Here is a 16,573-nt window from a genome sequence, read left to right as displayed (position 1 = left end):
GTGTTTCGTGTAGCATTGTGCGGCGTGCAGCAGTGTGTGGCGTGCAGCAGTGTTTCGTGTAGCAGTGTGCGGCGTGCAGCAGTGTTTCGTGTAGCATTGTGCGGCGTGCAGCAGTGTGTGGCGTGCAGCAGTGTTTCGTGTAGCAGTGTGCGGCGTGCAGCAGTGTGCGGCGTGCAGCAGTGTTTCGTGTAGCATTGTGCGGCGTGCAGCAGTGTGTGGCGTGCAGCAGTGTTTCGTGTAGCATTGTGCAGCGTGCGGCAGTGTGTGGCGTGCAGCAGTGTGTGGTGTGCAGCAGTGTGTGGCCTGCAGCAGTGTGTGGCGTGCAGCAGTGTGAGGCGTGCAGCAGTGTGAGGCGTGCAGCAGTGTGAGGCGTGCAGCAGTGTTTCGTGTAGTAGTGTGAGGCATGCAGCACTGTGTGGCGTGCAGCGGCATGCAGCAGTGTGCAGCGTGCAGCAGTGTCGTGCAGCATGCAGCAGTGAGTAATGCAGCAGTGTGCAGCAGTGTGTGGCGTGCAGCAGTGTGTGCCATGCAGCAGTGTGTGGCGTGCAGCAGTGTTTCGTGTAGCATTGTGTGGCGTGCAGCAGTGTGCGGCGTGCAGCAGTGTGCGGCGTGCAGCAGTGTGCAGCGTGCAGCAGTGTGTGGCATGCAGCAGTGTGTTGCGTGCAGCAGTGTGAGGCGTGCAGCAGTGTGAGGCGTGCAGCATGGTGTAATGCAGCAGTGTGTAATGCAGCAGTGTGTAATGCAGCAGCACACGTGGGTGAGTGTGAGAGGATGGCATTAAAGTGCTGCGGGAGAAGACGGCTCACCTGGCAGTGCGTAGACAGTGCCTTTACGCTTTGCGCCCTCTCTGCAGGTTCCGTTCACGGTCACGAGCTCCGGGTTTAGAGCGAGTGCGTGATCTTCTGGGAGCCCCATGACCGGGCAGTGAGAGAGACTCACTGTTCACCCAAGTTATTCACAAGCGCAGTTAGCGCACTCGAGGTGTCGGCGGTCGATGTGAGATGGACTGAAGCCCAGCCATCGCCTGGTTACACCATCTACTATGGGCAACAAGATGTATGTAGTCTTTTAAGTGATGAAATGCCGACTGGAATTTGCGCCGGACTCTCTGGGGTTCAAGTTTGGGGGGGGGGCGGGGGGGGGGTGGGCTCAGAGCGCTGCCGCTGCCATGGAAAGAGTTAATGTGCGCACAAAAGCGGTATCCGAATTTAGATGGGAGGCTCTTATCACCGGCAAACGAAGCTTCAAGTCTGTAACTTAGAAATAATAGAAGAAAACAAGCGGCCGTGCGGCCGCGAAAGTGATCGCGATCAAACATCAAAGCGGCCGTGAAAGTGAGGTCAGGCGAGACCTAAAAGGGGGGTTGAGGCACTAATGGTATTTTTCAGCCATGCACGGGCTCCTTGGCTGGAGCAATGTCTCTAGTGGTCAGTGGACAGTGCGGTGCGGAAACACAGCGACTGCTCTCAGGCTTTACCAGTTGGTATTTTTACGGCTGAAAGCGCAAACCCCATCAGTGGAAAAGAACAGCTGTGGCACGGCCCGACCTTCTCTCACTGAGGGTGCTCGGCTTGCAGCGCTTGCTTAGAACTAACACGCAGTGCGCTCACTTTGAGACAGATCTGCAGTCACAGGAATGTAGCAGTCTCTCGTGGGACTGCCATGCTCTGCAGCCTCCCCCTGGGGAGTGCAGCAGCCACGCAGCTCTATAAGGGCCACATTGGTAATGCCAGCAGATTTGAGTAAATCCCTTCAATGCGTGCACTACGGACGGAAATAAAACATGCTCGGGTACCTGATGCCACCATCATAACAGTCATATCCACTGTAAAAATATCGACAACTCGAAGTAAAAACGATAACTGTATCAAGTATATTTGTATGTAAACCCACGTGTGCACATCTGTATTAAACTTGCAATCACCTGCATAGAATATCTCCAAAGGGAAAAAAAAGTTCCTCCCCTGTATCCATTTCCCTCCCAATGAAGAGCGCCAGCGTAGAGACCCGTTCAACTTGGGGATGTGTAACTCTCCACGGTGACCCTGCCGACCAGGAACCCCTCACAGCACTCTTGAGAGATGCATGCCCCAAGTGAAGGAAGATGGTCAGACACAAACATAAACAGCCCTGGAAACAACAAAAAGCCTCAGTGGTCGCTGCAGCTGCCACAAATATGGCGGCTGTAGAAGAAATGGGGATGAGTGGCATGTGTGGAGACAAGCCTTTGTCAGGCAGGTGACAAATGTGGAGGAGGAGAGGGGAGGGAGAAGTATCTACGGAGGGGAGTCTGGGCTGTCCGTGTGCTGCATCTGAAGGGTGGTGGGTGGAGAAAGTCTCTTTGCTGGGACCATCTCACCTAAGAGTCAGCTGTAGGACTGAAATATTCCTCTGCTCCGATCTAAAATGTGAAGGCCCTCTCCTCAAAATATGGCTGAATGGGGTTGACCCTAGCCCACCAATGGCTGAAGGGTGATGGCCCGCACCCTCTTTGTCAGCATGCTTTTGATGTGCCGCTCTGACAGACTGTCTTCAGCTACACCTAAAAACAACATTTTCCGAAAATAGAAAAAGAATCATTGGTTATTCACCGTATTGCCTTCCGTAACCACCAGACCATCAAACAGAAATAAGTTGCAAAATACAGGCACTTCTTTGATTTCCTACATGATGCACGGCTGCATGATGCACTAGAAGGATGGGCACTACTTCCCTTCCCAAACCATACCTGTACGATAATAAAGCAGGCAACAAACTTGTGGAAGGAGATTGGGAACAGGGGAAGGTTTTGTATTGTAAGTAGAGCAAATACAATGCCCGTCTGCTCCTCGCCGCGGTGCTTCTAAGATAAAAAAAAATGCAAAATTGTCGAGTAAAATTTCCCCACAATGCCTTTCGCAATAGAAATCTACTTGAAACAGGAATGTTGTACACAAAAAAATGGCCCAGCAGTGTGAGAAGAAGACACGCATATTCATTCATCAGTTTCTTTACTCCACCGAGGGAGCATTTCTAGGACAGGATCTGACAATTTTCCTGAGACATTTCTGTTCCAACCAAATGTCACATGTGACAAGGCTACATAAGTGGCTTAGATGTAAGGAAATTGGTAAACACGCAAGCTATAGGTAGCCAATTCATCGTGATCTAAGTCAGATTCTGGTGTAATACAAATGAGGTGCACCCCTATGTATCGTCCTTTAGTTGCAGGAAGTGAAATGAATGTCTGTGAGAGAGGGCTGAGAGGAGAGCTGTGACACCCATGCCCAGCAGCAGTGGAGATGTTGTGGCATGACCTTTAGAGCTGCCGACTTTGGACCTGGAGAAGCCGGTTCGAGTCTCGGCATGGTAAAACCGTGAATTAAAAAAAATTAAACAAATAAATAAGAGGAAGCGCGGCCTACATTATTTAATGTAAATTAAAAATAAAACAACGAGTTATGCGAGGCTGTGAAAATAAAGCTGCGGCCACCATGGTTTGTATTGCCCGTGTTGTTTACATTAAAGCTTGTGCTGTGCTGAAACCTTAAGCACGGCCGACAAAGAGCAGATTTGTGCTGGAGTTTGAGGGAGGGACAGGAGCACCCAAAAACTACACGTGCCAAAAACAGGCTCATCGGTAACAACCACTGGAAAGGAGTGGATTCCACTCCAACGGGTGAATATTTTAGGCTCACGTGTGTTTTCATGTTGGGGGTTGGGGGAGGGGGGCAAACAAGCAACAAGCAAGAAGGGGGTGGCAAATGGTGTGCACTTTGATGTCCTCAGTGGCCGCGCGGCTCACTGAGGACATCAAAGCAAGTGATCAGGCAGTGCTTTTCAGGCTGCCAAATGGTGCGCGCGCCTGGCGCACATGCACTGTATTTGGCGGCCTGAAAAGCCACTGTTTGCACTTCCAAAACTCGCTTACTATAAGTCTCGCCAGAGCAGCGCTAAAGCGCTGTCTCAGGCGAGACCTAAAAAAGCACGAAACGTGCCTTCAGAAGTGAAAAATGCGTAACCCTTTGAGATGCGCAGAACTGATATCTGTCGACATGGTCCAAAGGTTCTACGTGAAGGGTGATGCCCCCCCCCCCCCCTCCTCCCCCCGCCCTTCCTGAGCCACAGTAATTCTAAGAGCTGGTTCATAGCAACAGCCCTGCCTCGAAGTGGCCTCCCAGTCCCTCTCCTCCGCTCATATGGCCCCGCCTGCGAGGCTCGCTCACATTGCCAGCAGCCCCCCTTGTTCTACACCGGAAGCCTCTGGTAGCTGTTCTCTGTGCCGGAAAAGCGAGGCGAGTAAACATAAATATGACTTATTCATTTTATTAAACGCGCAGTGCGTTGCTTGTAAGCGAGATGTGGCTTTATTTCCGACTCCAGGGCAGCCGATTTTGGAACTGTGCCACCCGGCATCGGCTCAACGTCGTGTGAATGTGGGCAAATCACAGACCTAAAATTTGACCTCGCGAAACCAAGATCTGAAGAGGGGAGGCATGACCGATTCTAGGGCCTTTAGGGCCTGGGCTGGATGGGAATCCCCTCTAATTTGCATACAGTTTAACCTGAAATTACATCACAGGAAACATTACAGGAAGTGCCATCAATCGGCTGTTGTTGAAGCGACTTGGCAAGACGCGACTTTACTAATGTAGATATCAGTCAAACAATAAAAGCCTAAATTATGGTACATATGAATAGTTATGTTTTAAAATTAATTTAAGAATAAATACTTTATATTAGTCACACTGGGAGGAAAGGCTTGGCCTAAGTCTCTCCAAAACATTTATCTTTAATCACATTTTAACAAATTGGTTCCAGAAAAGTGCATTATATATGTATGTATGGCGAATTTATATAGTGCAAACCTAGCTGAATGGCTGCAAAGCGCTGTACAGGGTAGAAACCAAAGAGAAAGTCAACATTTGAGTATTTAGCGGTTTCTTAAACTGGTGCTGGTTGGGGCTGTCCGTATGGATTTGGGGATATGTTCTAAATGCTTGGTGCATAGATAGGAAAGGCCGTTTAACTTTTTTGTTTCTTATTAACACTTCTTCCATCTCAAGATGTCCTTGCTGTGAGTGTATTGAGAGCCTCTGGAGATAGGGCGCTTGTCGTTCCAGTAGGCAGGGCTGACAGTCTTATGCATGTAGCATTTCTATGGTGGGAAACAAGTCAAAAGTCAGCAGAGTTCTGTACAGGGTAAAAGAAAAGCTTAAAGTCAAAGAGTAATAGGGGAAAGTAGCTGGTTTGCTGACTGATAGTTAATGATTTGTGATGGCTTTGTAGATGATGCAGCTGGCTTCGAAGATGGTACAGGCTGGCAAGGGGAGCCTGTGGAGTTCCATGAGGGTGGAACAATGTTATCATATTTCTTCTGCCCCTAGTTGGTGTGCTGCGGCATGCAGAATGCCTTTAGGGGGGCCAATGTGCATAGAAGTTCCAAGATGGTTTGCACGTTACCCAACGCAATTAAACAAATCATCCAAGTCACTGTAATAATCCACATTTGTAATAATCCACATTTGTAAAGCGCGAACAATTACCCGTAAGGGTCTCTAGGCGCTGGGGGCCGTTGGGAAGATTAAGCAAGCTATTGCCCAGAGTCACATGGTGCTGGGTTAATCTGCCGCCGGCGCTGGGGATCGAACCGTGATTCCCAGATTCCGGGGTCAGTCGCCCTGGCCGCGGCGCCACACCTCTTCCCCCCATGTAAAATACTAGAAACTACCAGAATGTAGTCTAAAAAGGTTTGAAGTCATGTGCCCTATGCCACGGCCACATGACACCAATCAATGCCCTCTGAAGCCTTTAAAAGTTGTGATACTAATTATTTGTATATATTTTCATTGTGTCAGAGTACATTTCCTTTAGTAAATTAGCCTCTTCGGTGCTCATGACGTCTCCCGGCCGTCATGCGGTCACGATGGGGGTGTGCGGGCGACGGCTGGGAGACATCATGCCACGCCCGAGATCGGAATGTCCAGCACAGCGGGAGCGCTGCGGCGGAAATTCCGCCGCAGCGAAGAGGTTAGCATGACGCAGATTCAATTAACAGTTTTGAGCTACATCTCCTTTCACATGCATGTGATGATTTCTCCAAATTTTGCATGACCCCTACAAAGCTCACATCTCAAATGCAATTAAATGATGCAGCGAGCCTTCCTCACTAATGTGGGCGGCTCCTCCACTGCTCGCCAAACAGTTCAAAAAGGAAAAACAAAACAATAATAACGCAACGTTCTTATAATTTTATTTTTCCTACTGCAGTGGTTCAGTTCGTTTCCTGCGGGCGGGGCTGGCCTCCTTGAGGGCAGAGCACTGCAGGGAGAGGAGTGATAGAACTCTCCAAGTTCGCATTATGGTTTGATCAGGCGTCTTGGGTCATCCAAACTGTCATGCACACTTGGCATGTCCTCTACTGGCTGTATTGTACAGCCTGGGTGGAGAACATGCTAGGCTCTCAGTCCCCATGTGAGCGCCGAATCACAGCGATCAGACCAATCACAATGCTGCATTGCAGCATTGTGATTGGCCCAGGGGAGCCTGGGAGACCAAATGCTTCCTGCTGCAAACTCCAGGAGAATGATGATGAGGACGGAGGAGAGGTGGTGGCCGGCTGTGCTCAGGTAAGTGTTTATTTTGTCCTTTTCATCCCCTACCCCCACAGCAGCTACTGCTTACAAACCGATTCATTCCGTTGGATCTCGCAGTGCTGCACAGGAAGGGGGTGGGCCTCTAGGTTTGTGTCTGGTCAGTATTTTACCATTATAGCTAGTATTGTCATGTCTAATACAAAGCAAAAGAGCAAACATAGCAATGGAACTGCATGTGGTATACTGGGAAAGTTATGTGTCTTGAAACAAGCAATCTTGGTTCTCCTACTTGACCAAATTGTTTGATCTTGGGCAAACCATGTTCTCCCCGTGTTTTTAACTCCTTATCTGCCATTATCTCATGGGTTGACTGGCCACTATCTTAAAGTAAATATTTTAGGGTGAGTGCTGCTAGTTCCAGGGTGTTCCATTGTCAGTTTTTACATTCTTCCATTTTAGCAACTCTAAAGGTAAACATTTAAATTAAGTGGCCTGTGTAGGTCACTTCCTTTGGTCGAAGTCCTCCATCCCAGTTACCATTTTAGAAAATGCTGGCCCCTTGCAACTCTGTACAGGAGAGTCAGTGGTAAGACATGCCACTGTGCTGGGCTGCTCCTGGCTTCAGAGTGAAACAGGTTTTTTATATTCCATTTGATTACACTGCTTGTCTGTATCAGTTCCTTGGCAAGCGTGGAAAGTTAGACATTTGGCATCTTGCAGGAGCTCACTACTGTATGCTGGGTAAACATCTAAAAAAAAAGATTAAGCCAGACACTTGCCTTCCTACTTTGGTGGGCTTCACAAGACTGGACCATGGCTGTGATGTCCAGGGGAGTATAGGCCTCTTCTAACTTGCAGTTGTGGATTATGCATGTGAGGCCTAGGAGAGCAGGCCAGTGGTTTGGCAATGGTTCCATGGGTCCTGGTTAAGGCAAGGTAAATGGACCCCTCTTCCCTTCCCCCAATCCATAGGATTGATGTATAATACTTCCCGAATTTAGATAAATATGGTTCAAGACACCCCTAGGCTCCAGTGCAGTTGTACCTGCTGCACCAATGATACCTAAGTCCACAAGAGAGACCTCATCCCATGAGCCTTGTAGCCATAGTCCTGTAAAAGACAGCCATAATTAGGGTACATTATGGGCCTAACAGCCAAGAGTTCTACTTTCATTGCACCTGCTGCACTATTACCTATGCCTCTGCAAGTGGTCTCACACTCATGGTCCTGCGATGTGTGGCCTTGCAGCGGAGGAACATGGTTGAGAGACTCAGGGAAGGAGAACGTGTGGTGTATCAGTGGTGCATTGATTCCTTGCGCAAGCAAGGTAAATTGTTCCTCCCCATTTCCTCCAGCCACTGAATGGACAGTGAAATACAGCCATAATTTGGGTGCATTGGCCCCAAAACGCCACAAGGCAATAGTGGCACTGCACTTGCTATGCTACTGAAAGCTACGACCCTCAGAGCCATAGTCCAGTGCTGGGTGTCCCAGGAAAAAAGGCTCCCATTTTTGGGCATCTGAGCACTGGACTATGGCTATAACGCCTAGGTGCAGCTCTGTGTCATGGCTCTGAAGGGCATGAGAGAAGGGACCAGAGGCATAGTATGGACTCTGATGCGAGTAAATAATGCTGGACCGTAAAACACAGTAATAATCTGGGTGCATTGGGTCTCTGCCATCCAGGAACCCTGGTGGCACAGCCACCTGCTGCACCATTGATAGCTACACTCATAAGAGAGGCTCCCATGTTCTCACAGCCATGGTCCAGTGCTTCACAGCTCATGGGCAGGCGCCCCCTTCCCTGGGCATCCAACCATGGCTGAGAGGCCCAGAGGAGAATCTGTTCTCAGCCTCACAGTGCTGAAACATGCCTGTGAGGCCCATGAAGGAAAGGACATTTGCATACTAATGGTTACATGGGCCCTGGTGCAAAGGAAAAGCCTTTCCTCAATCTTGTCCACTGCCTACATAGTAAAATACAGTCTAATACGGGTACATTGGGCACCTAACCCTCCTGGGCCCAGTACCAGGTGTTGGGGGAGGAAGTCCAGCTCCCTTAGGCCTCGCAGCACTGGACCATGGCTATGAGACCTAGGGTAGGACCCCCTCGCCACTGTCCTGGGCCTGGCAACCATAGTCTAGAGCTGTGAGGCCCAGGAGAGAGGAGCCCAGCATAAGGGAGCCCTCTTCCCTGGGTCTCACAACAATGATCTAGCAATGAAGCCCAGTTGATGGGCATTCCCTCCTCTTGACATTCTCGCCCCCATGAACTGGGGCTGTGGGGTCCAGGGGAGTGTGTAGGAGCTTTCTCCTGGGCCTCACATCTTTGGCTAGTGCTGTGAGGCCACGGGGCTGTTGGTGCATTCCACTGTGTCCCTAGCCATGGTCTAGTAATACTAGGCCCAGGGGAGTGTGGTCCCATCCCCTGGGCCTCACGGCTACTGTTTAGTGTGACAAGGCCCATGAGAGGAGGCCCCACTGACCCGAGCCTCACATCCATGGTCTAGTGCTGCAAGGTCCAGGGGGGAAGAGTCCTCACCACTAAGCCATGCATGAAGGACCCATCACTGTGAGTCCTAAGAGAGCGGGGGCCCATCCCCTGGACCCCACATCCATGCTCTAGCAGGCTGTAGTATGGTGGTAAATTTCCCATTTTCATTTCACAGGACACCTTTTGCCTTCAAAGACACATTGTGCATATGGAGACACATAGTGTTCGCAGAAACATCAGAAGTTTCTTAGGGGGCAATGGAACTACAAGTCACATAGAAGATTTCTCGGACTTCCTTTTAAATCTCTGCCTCTGACACAGGTGATCCTAAAATAATTCAGCCATAGATTGTGTTTATTGATTGTGATTTCTATTCACGCTATATTTGAGTTCTGATCCCTTTACCACATCCTGGAAGAAGCCTTAACTACTTTCTATTGCACATTTTGAGCAACAAGTTTAGAAAATGAACCCTGGTATCCATATGGAATGAAATTCTTAAGCTTTGAAACACCAGACATAAATATCATTTTCTAGCATGGATGCTGTCCATTAAGAAACCACTGCCACAGAACCTTCTCCAGTGGGTATGTTTTAGCCAGGGAACAAGGATATTTGACATCTAATCTCCGCTTTACCACTGCACCTAAATATGATGGAAATAAACACTATGACTAGAATGACAATTCCCTGGAAAGGGCACTCCTTTGGCCTTGCCGAAGGTATTACTGATACCCCAGTTGGGGCTTAGTGGACTAGTTGGAAATGTGGAACAAGAAGAGGGGAAACAACCTTAACAACGCAGTTGTTACATAGCGTTCCGTAACAACGTGGTTGTTACAACGATCCATTGTTACAACGCAATGCCATTACATCGCAAGTCAATAGATCGACTTGCACTATATGGCGCTCCAACACCTTCCCTACTGTTGCGCATGGTGGAGTTGGAATAGTAAATTATACTATTCCTAATGTTGGAGCGCCGTCTAGTGCAAGTCGACCTAATGACTTGCGATGTAATGGCATCGCGTTGTAACAACGGGTCGTTGTAGAGACCTCGTGGTTACGGAACGCGATGTAACAATCGGGTTGTAGCATGCTATATTCCAAGGAAACACATTTTTAATCCCTGCCTCCCATGTGGACAAATTGTGTGCTCTTGGGCAATCACTTTTCTGAACTTATTGCTCTGCTTTTGTTTGGGCAAGATTGGAAGTAGTTTGATCCCATTTAATGATTACAAAATTAACTGAACATTACCTGGGAGGGAAGAAGTGCCCAGTCACATGATATATTCATCTAAATGTAATACAGTGGAAAACATATAGTTAGGGCCACTGAAATTATAGAATTATGTGGCCATGGCGTTTTTAGCATAATTATGGATTTTTCACATAATCCATCATATGCTAAATATTCTACAGATTTTCCTCCCAAAAATGTTTGTAGCTCATATGGTTCACATGTTACTAAAAACACAGCAACATGCGTTGCCCTGTAGTGAAAGGCTCTTTTCAAAGGTTGACTGGTCATCACTTATTGGTTGCTTATTGCTATGTGTGGGTGTTAAATTGATACTAATGAGGGGCAGGCAACCTATGCACTGGCAGTATTAACAAGTGTACACGTGAGAAAATTATGAAGTAATTCTATCACAAAACGTGGCACATTATGGTACATAATTTGCCTTTTCTTACTGCATAATGTAGTGTACCCTTCTGCCTGATTTGGCCGTCCCCTGCTGCATAATTACATTGGCCCTGTGTATAGCCTTTGCACCAAGTAAAAGTGCATTGCAGTCTTGGTTCGACCGATTTATTCAACTGTTTAATCCTGGGCAAATAAAAATCTCTGTGACTCGTCCACAGGTTTAACAGTGTGACCGCACTTTGAAACAGCCTTAATGGAAGAAATAGACGCCAAGGGCATACTCCCAGGACAAGTCCTGATTATAGATTTCATTGACTCATTTAAGGCGGTTTGCATCCCAGTAGCTGAAGGTGCTCCTGAAACTGCTTGTGCAGGAGCCGTCCTGTGCAGCAAAGACTCCCTACCAGCTGCCCACAAGCACCTCTTTCACAGCTCATCAAGGGCTAAAAGAGAGTTTCTTGTCATTTGAAAGAGTTAAATGTGCGGACAGTGAGTGTCCTGCACTGCCTTAGTGTGGTCAGTGCGAGACTGGAGCACCAAATACAGAGTGATTAGCCAGGGACAGGCCCTTTGTTGCTTGAGCATCACACTTATGGTGTAGAGCTGCGAAGCCCAGGGAATGGGGTGGCCCTTCTCTGTGCCTTTCAGTCATGACACAGGGCTGCAGGGGCCAGAGAAGTGGGTCCCTTCACTTATTCTGGCCAGAGCTACACATGGCCTTGCAGCGCTACACCATTGCTGTGAGGTCCAGGGCAGGGGTGCTTCACAGATGCTGAGCCCCAAGTTGACCTGCTGGGCGTGCGGCCCTGGGCAGTTGCTCATGCTGCCCATTCCTAGTGCTGGTCTGGTCGGAGGGGCACGACGATCCCATTAATTTTTTATTTTAAAAAAACACAGCTCCCCTTCTTTTTGTGAAAAGACAACTCTCTCGAGAGACGCTTAATTCTGATAGTTTAAATGCTTCAGTCGAAGTGTAAGGCGGGGAGTCTCCTGTGCTGTGAAACATGAATAGATTCTTCCTTGAGTGCGGAGACTGCCTTACAACTTCAGGGCCCTTATACTTTTTGAGTGGTAGTGCAAGGGAGTTTAAAAGGTGAGCTGTGATTTTAAGGGACTGTTATAAAATAAAAATAGCACAACATACATACAGTCTGGATAGTACTAAACACTATATTTCAGAAGCATCTTTTCATCTTAAACATTTGTGTGCATTTTGTAGCAGCCTATCTTATACTGTGTGTAACCCAAATTTAAAATAATGACATATATTCACAGTGTTCTCTGTCACAGGCTGGGACCTCGCAGCACTAAATATACACATCACTATTTTCCACTGCACCAGGCAATATTCAGTTCTTTTGCTCTCTGGTTACACATACAGATCTCTGCAGTGCATTAACTAATAGAGGTTTCATAATGTTCTATAGTGGATTTCCCACTGATTAACTTAACTTGTGTTTATTTTTCATTTAAGCTGCATGCTATGTTATATGTAAGTTACCTGAAGGGAAAAGACCAAAGAAAGTACAGAATATTTTGTTTTTAACCACACTTTTGAGTACTATCTCCACGCTAACTGACCCACTACATTGCGAGCAGCATCACAGTTCCCATATATGAGGATTGTCGTGTGTTATGTGATATAGCTGTGCGACCTTACCATGTACTACACTAGCAAAACGGTCTTGGGTCCAGTCACACTTATTTGTAAAAAACCTTTAGCTCAACCATGGGTAGCTGTAGCTATAAGCAGCAATTTTTAAATAAAGGAACCAGTGTAAAGCATTTAGAAACACCAAGCAATGGAATAAGAAAGTCATGTAACATGAAAGAAATCCAACACTATTGATAAAAATGATATTTTTATGAATTTTTGAACACCACTATGAACAAAATCCACCGGAGGTTCTAGAGACATAGATTTTTAAGTAAAACATACATTTCAGCTTTATAGTCCAAAGCACAAACAAGCATAGTTAACCATAAAGTTTAGAAACTTTTGAAAAGTTTGAAGGAGTTGTGTTCCGCTACTCCAACAACCAAACCCGACAGGGAGAAGGCAGGGAGGCCACTGAGGAGTATTTGGACTATTACCTAGTCAGCAAAGCAGTCTCAAGTCCAGTTCCACACTTTCCAGCAAGACCACCATAGACTTCAATTGAACAGTCCTGATGCTGGGGATGCAGGATGCTGAAAAATGCTCTGGGTGCTGAGCAGTTGATGGGGGTGTCCTTGCTGTTATTCCTCGGTCCACGGGTAAGGTGGCACTACTTTGGCCACAGGGGTCGGTGTCCCTCGAAGTCCTCTGTGAGACAGTAGAAGGCCAGTTGCATCTGGGCTACCGTTCTCTGTACACAGCAGATGCAACACAATCCTTCGGTGACAGCTGGTATTCATCTTTGACGACCAATCTGGGATCAAACAACACTTCTGGGTCCAGCAGACTCTATGCAACTTTTGGCCATTGAGGTTCGGTCTCTTTAATTGCCCAATGATGGTCAGGAGTGATTAGAAGAATTGGGCAACTGCCTTGACAGAGTGGGTTTCTTCAACTTTAATGGTCCTGGTGCTGGTTCTAGGCGCTCAGCCAACCAACCTTTGGAGTCACTTCTTTGGTCTGTGACTCGGAAGTGCCTTATCCACAAGCCAGAAACCATAGGCAAGCCCTCTCTTAGCTAGTCCAAGGAGCAGTACTTCTTTGGTTCTTTCTGCAGTTCCATTGTGATCTGAGGTTCAGGGTGCCAGGTGTGCCATATTTATGCCCACAAGGTGCCCTGAGGGAATGATGTATTCACTAGCCAATGGTCTACCAGGAACGCTCCAGCCCTGAGACGACTTCCGGCTATGTGTGGCATCTAAAAATCCCAGAGTGAACTATGCTGCTCACTCTTAAAATGTCTGAACCCTTCCTTGGATGTTAGAAGCTTGGTAGCCCTCCATAGAAGTGTGGCTACCTGTTGGCTACACACCCACGGGAAACCGGTTTGGCACTGGTTTCTCCTCTCTGTTCCTACTGTTAGCCTGTCTACTTGAACAAAGGGGCAGCCACACAGTAGTGTGATAGGCATTTGCCCACCAAACACTACTTCACCTTTGAAGCTCACCTTTTGGGTCAACACCCTGTGTGGCTTCCTGCAAGGGGGGGGGAACAAACAAGTTACTTATCTTAGTAATGCCTTGTCTGGTAGAGACTCCATCTAGGCAGGGATTTCTTACCTTAGAATTATCCCCAGACTGGATCTGGAAATGTTTTCCTGAGCAGTACCCCTGTGCGCCTGTAGGGGTGTAGTTTGGCTCTACATAGTATCGTCATCTGCGCCGGAAGTTACGTGTGCGGTGCTTATACAGGCGCCACCACAGCGTGCTGACACCAGTTACTTTTTGCGACTTTCTACACAAGGAACGCAGAGCCACGAAGTACACTGACCGCTGCTGTTGAAAAACCAGGGCCCTGAAAGAAGAACAGCCATGTCCCTAGAAATCCATTCACAGAGCAGGGAGGATGGGCTGGCTGGTAAGGAATCTGCAGCTAGATATAGTCCCTACCAGATAAGGCATTACAGAAGGTAAGTAACTTGTTCATCTGATAGAGAATTCTAGCTGCAGATTCCTTACCTTAGAATAGATACTCAAGCTGTACCTCCCTGGAGATGGGTATGTGAAACAGTTTCACAGTAGAAAGATCCGCAGCAATGAACAAGCTAAGTGCCTGCCCTGATGGACTTGACTGTCCAGGCAGTAATGCTTCATGAACATGTGTAGAAAAGCCCACGTTGCTGCCTGGCAGATATCCAGGACAGGAACTCTGCATGCTAATGCAGTGGTTGCAGCCTTAGCTCTGGGCTGACCATGTGAACCCTCAGGGCGTTGCTTCTTGGCCAATGCATTGCAGATCGTAATGCAGAGCACGATCTATTGGGAGATAGTCAATTTCTGCACAGCCTTTGCCTTCTTCACTCTAACATACCCGCAAAGAGTTGGTCGCCAACCCTGAACTCTCTAGTGCAGTCAAGGTAGAACAACAATTATATTTTTGGGTTCAGATGGAGACGTCACTCCTCCTCAAAGGGAGCACACATGAGAAAAGTGAGTATTAGATTAAGGTCCTACTGAGGCATGATGAAGGGCAACGGTGGAAACATGTATTGCAAATCTTTCAATAACCAACTTACAACCGGAGATTTGAAAAGGGACTGCTGATTTGGCAAACGCAGAAAGGCTGAGAAGGCAGAAAGATAGCCCTTCAAGGTGCACAAAGCAGAATCCTGCTGGGCAAGAGAAAGGATAAAGAGAAGGGACAGAGAGAGGGGAGCAGAAAGAGGGTCAACCTGTTTCTCTGCACACCGTCCCACAAACCTACCCCAATGGCAGGTGTATACAGTCTTGGTGGAGGGACACCTGGCTGCCAGGGTAAAATTGCAGACTTTGGACGTAAGATCAAAAGCTGTCAACTGCTGCTGCCCAATCCCATCACATGAAGGCAGAGCGTTGACAGGTTTGGGTGGGGAACCCTTTCTTCTGCTGCAAAAGAAGATCCTCCTGAAGGAGCAGCCTCACCAAAGGGCTGATGGCCATGCTCAACAGTCGGGATAGCAAACTCATTGAACCCAGCCTAGAACCACAAGGATGACTTGGGCGTGATCATTCCTGATGTTCTTGAGAACTCTGGGCAGGAGTGGTATTTGCAAAAAGGAGTACAAGAGGCCTGAGCTCCACTTGAGATAAAAAGCATCTCGGAGCAAGAGCCACCTTGGAAACTCCAGCGTGCAGAGCTGCTGACATTGCGCATTCTCAGCAATGTCAAACAGATCTCACAAAGGCTTACCCCACTGCTGAAAGAGACCTTCCACCACCTGTGGATGGAGACATCATTTGTGATCCGCTAGGTATCTTCGACTGAGTTTTTCACCCATGGAATTCCCAGAGCCCACCAGGTGTTGAACCACCAGAGATATGCCCTGACATTCCAGCCATGGCCAGCGATGCAGTGCCACTTGACAAAAGATTCACAACCCCATCCACCCTGTTTTATGCAGTAACTCATGGCTGCGTTGTTGTCCGTGAACACCTGCACTGGCCTTCCCCTGATGGAGGGTTGAAAGGCTTTAATGCCAGCCGGATCAGCTGGAGCTACAGCAGATTGATTTGGAGTCCGGATTCCGCCAGAGACCAGGTGCATCTGATCTCCACCTCTCCCAGATGGCCGCCGTATCCCAAGAGTGATGCATTTGTCACTCCGTTAGATATGGTTGGGGCAGGGAGAGGGGTCTGCTGCTGAACCAATCACGATTCGTTAACCACCACTGCAGTTCTTTTGCAGTTTCCTCTGAGATCCGGACCATGTTGGAGAGATTTCCCCGATGCTGCGCCCACTGGAACTTCAGGTTCCACTGCAGAGACCATATTTGTCAGTGGGCATATTTCACAAGCAGGAGGCCATGAGGCCCAGCAGACTGAGAGTCAGTCTTACTGAAATCCAGGGTGGAAGTTAAAACATCGTTATTCTACCGTGCATATCCTGAACTCGCCGTTCAGAAACAGCTCTGATGAAAGGGAGCATATGAGAGGGAGTCAGGTGTGACTTCGGCACATTGGTAGTGAACCCCAGCGAGTGTAAGATGTCCACCGTGGTCTGGAGCTGGGAGACGACAGCCTGGGGCGAGCCCACCTTCAACAGCTAGTCACTGAGATAGGGGAACACTGGCACCCATGATGTATGCAGAAGAGCTCCAACCACTGTCATCACCTTTGTGAACACCCGAGGGGCATTGGTAAGGCCAAATGAGAGCTGTAAGTGCTCGTCACCTACTGTGAACCATAGGTAACACCTGTGGGCCGGCAGGCGGAGAATGT

The 16,573-nt window shown here is 48.2% G+C and overlaps 1 protein-coding gene across 1 annotated transcript in view; it reads left to right on the top strand.

The window, feature by feature from the left end:
• The first annotated feature begins 4,006 nt into the window (after positions 1–4,006).
• LOC146856383 (retinol dehydrogenase 16-like) overlaps positions 4,007–16,573 on the top strand; it is a 128,312-nt gene continuing 115,745 nt past the window's right edge. The window contains exon 1 of the mRNA XM_085654499.1: positions 4,007–4,274. The gene's annotated coding sequence lies outside the window, so the exon portion shown is untranslated. The remainder of the gene's footprint in view (positions 4,275–16,573) is intronic.

Source organism: Triturus cristatus, chromosome 4_1, assembly GCF_964204655.1.
Source record: "Triturus cristatus chromosome 4_1, aTriCri1.1, whole genome shotgun sequence".
Classification (NCBI taxonomy): Eukaryota; Metazoa; Chordata; class Amphibia; order Caudata; family Salamandridae; genus Triturus; species Triturus cristatus.
This window is presented reverse-complemented; position numbering and strand designations above follow the sequence as displayed.